This window comes from Mus caroli, chromosome 16, assembly GCF_900094665.2.
Source record: "Mus caroli chromosome 16, CAROLI_EIJ_v1.1, whole genome shotgun sequence".
NCBI classification, from domain to species: domain Eukaryota; kingdom Metazoa; phylum Chordata; class Mammalia; order Rodentia; family Muridae; genus Mus; species Mus caroli.
Genome location: NC_034585.1, coordinates 17643122 through 17646585, shown reverse-complemented (window position 1 = coordinate 17646585; position 3464 = coordinate 17643122).

Here is a 3464-nt window from a genome sequence, read left to right as displayed (position 1 = left end):
TTTTAAAGAAGGATTTATTTATGTGTGTAGGTGTTTTGCCTGAGTATGTGTACGCTGTTCAGCACATAACTGTAGTGTCTCTACAGGCCAGAAGAGGGCACCAGATTCCATGGATCTGGCGTTACAGCTAGTGCACGCTGATCCTGTTTGAAAACTTCAAAGGTTGAGGTTTGGTCTTTTGCTATATATTGTGATGCCAAATACTGGCTGGCTCTGGTTGCCTCAGGCATGAAAGAATTCTCACACAGCCAAGTGATGCTATTGTAACCTTGCTTCTTAATTTAAAACTATTGGTTGAATAAAGATGCAGAAGAGAGAAGGGGGTCGGGGGAGGGGAGAGAAGACACCATGGAGTAGGTATGCCATGAAAACAAGCAATGAGGGCTGGCCAATTGAATTTAAGAGCAGCCCAGGGGCTGGGGAGATGGCTCAGTGGTTAAGAGCACTGACTGCTCTTCCAAAGGCTCTGAGTTCAATTCCCAGCAACCACATGGTGGTTTGCAACCATTTGTAATGGAATCTGATGCCCTCTTCTGCTGTGTCTGAAGACAGCTACAGTGTATTAATCTTTTTTTTTTTTTTAAAGATCTACTTATTTATTTTATGTATATGAGTACACTAAAGCTGTACAGATGGTTGTGAGCCACCATGTGGTTGCTGGGAATTGAACTCAGGACCTCTGGAAGAGCAGTCAGTGCTCTTAACCACTGAGCCATCTCTCCAGCCCTAAAATAAATCTTAAAAAAAAAAAAAAAGAAAAGAAAATGAATTAACAACAACAACAACAAAAAAAGAAGCAGCCCAGATGGAACATGGTTAGTTATAAGTTGTAGGGAAGTAGACACTAATATCTTAGAGGGTGGATATCTGCCCAGCTCTAGTGCTTTAAAGGCTTATTATACATATAAAGGTTGGGTGATTTTTATCTGGGAACAGCGTGATCAAAGCTGGAGTAGAACCCCCCCCTTTGAGATTAAATATTTACTACAACTCTTAGCTGCCGAGACTCAACTCTTAGGTAATTTTACAAAAAGCATGCACAGTGACATTCCATGTTCCCATTTAACAAAGCTTGCTTAAGTGTAGCCAGCATATTCACCCTGAGTGGACTCAGGGAGCAGCTAGTGGCGGCCATAGGCAGGTACAGGGAGGACTGGAACCTTTAAAGCTTTAATCTTTTATCAGCACTCCTGATTTTAAAAACGACGGGGGTCAATAACTCCACTCCTGCCAAATTTCCTGGTAAACCTGGGTATTGTAGGGTTTCATGGGGACCCAGACTTTTTAAATAAAGTTTCGAAGCATCTCAGCAGGACCAAGGCCACAGGCAACACCAGATTCTGCACCAGAGTGGGGAAACCAAATTTTAACTCTAAGGAATGTTAGGAATCTCCTGGTGGACCTTGGCCGGAAGTCCAACCCCAGCAGAGGGGCTATTTGTTTTTGATAACAGCTGGATCTGGGAGGATCAGTTTTCTTTAAGGGTGTAACTCCTGGTAGGTTGGCCAATTTCCAGGACTGGCCCCACAACCAACCATTTGAATAATGTAACTTGAACTAAAAAAGCAAGAGCACAAGTTGGGTAGGGAGGAAGGTAAAGGCAGAGGCAAGAAAAGTTGAAAGGTATAAATATGATCAAATACACCGTATAAAAATTTCAGGGAAGTATTAAAATATTTTTAAACCTCTTCCCTCCGTTTTTTACATTACTGTGAGGGTGTACTTTACTCAGGATGGAAAGGTTTGATTGTGTTCTAGAAACTCATGGGTCAGAGAGAAGTGTTTAAACTCTAGGTCACAAGTCATCCTGAGCCTAGGTAGACACAGATAATTACTTTAGGAATCTGAGTGAAGCGTTAAAACTAAAGGTCCCATACAATTCTGGCGCTAAATAAGCACAGACTGGGAAGCCATCACTGTTGTCCATCCACAGTGCTAGAAGTTTCCTGCTTCTGACTACCTACCAACGGAAAGTGAGCCGCGTGCCAGGGTAAAGGCTCTGTGCAGGGTCGTCTCTTCTTCTTCTTCTTCTTCTTCTTCTTCTTCTTCTTCTTCTTCTTCTTCTTCTTCTTCTTCTTCTTTTCTTCTTCTTTTTCCTTCTTTTTTTCCTCTGCCTGGATTCCATGGGCTAGAGTTTTAGAATGAATAAAAAGGAGAAAGGGCGCTGATACACAGCTGCCGTTGCTGCTGTTGGCGCTGCCAGGCCTTCTGCTCTGTGATGGATGTGCCCTCAGGGTGGGAACAACCCCCCTCTTATGTTACTTTTGTTGGGTATTTAATTACAGCAACATGAAAAGTAGCGATCAGATCACCAAGCACAGTGCCTTCTTTATTTTCTGACCAGACATCCCCATTTTTGCCCCTGGGGTCCTAGGCCTATTTTACCCTCTTTATTTGTCCCCACTGAAGTCACAGTAGGTGACATCCCAGGCAAATCTTAAATAAGACCTTGGAGGTCCAAGAATGCCCCACACTGGTTGTCTGCCCTGTGTGTGTTTGTGTGTGTGTGTGTGTGTCTGTCTGTCTGTCTGTCTGTCTGTCTAGTGTGTGTGTATGTCTGTCTCTGTGTTTGTGTGTGTGGTTGTCTGCCTAGTGGGGAGGGGCTGTTTGCCTAGTGTGTGTGTGTGTGTGTGTGAGAGAGAGAGAGAGAGAGAGCTGTCTGCCTAGTGTGTGTGTGTGTGTGGGGGGGTGTTGCCATTTCCACCTTGTTAAGCTTCCCCAGGAGGTCTGTGGCCTCCATCTCTAGAGGGTTTCTCTTTTTCCCAGAAAGAGTTACCCTTTGGGTAGGAATTTGGTCTGAACAGCACTTAAGTCTCATCTAAGTGTTCAAGTTTAAAGTTATGAACAAATTGAAAGGGGGAGAGTTGGATCTGCCCTGGATCCATTCCCAGACCTGATGTCAGGAGCTAAACCTCTACACTCTGATAAAGAGATTCCTGAACAGGCCTGGAAGGCAAGCAAATAATGTCAGGTACTTGGAAGGCAAAGACTGGAAGGTGGCAGCTCAGATCCTGTCTGGGCTGAACAAACCAGAGCTCAGGGCTGGAGTGTTTACTTACATGCTCAGAAAGGACAACAAAAGCCTCATCAAAGGACAACAAGAGCCCCATTTGTCTCCATTTAAGGACCAGGCCTGATTTAGAAAAAAATGGCCGTAAGGCACCAGCTCCAGGAACAGACCATAAGTCCCAGAAACTAGGCCATAAGACACCAGCTCCAGAGATAGACCATAAAATTCAGAACAAAATCATAAAGCCCCCTCCCAAATAACAGCCTGGGGATAATCACAAAATGGGTAACGATCTTATCTCAGAATGGGCCATCTGTGCTGGGCAGCCTTATCTCATCCTATGGTTAAACATTCATGACATAGGAATGCAGGCCACTGACCACCTATGACCCTCTAGAATCCACCAGTGAAGTTTTAGATTACCTAATCCTTCTAGAGAGTTCCCCTGGTTCCC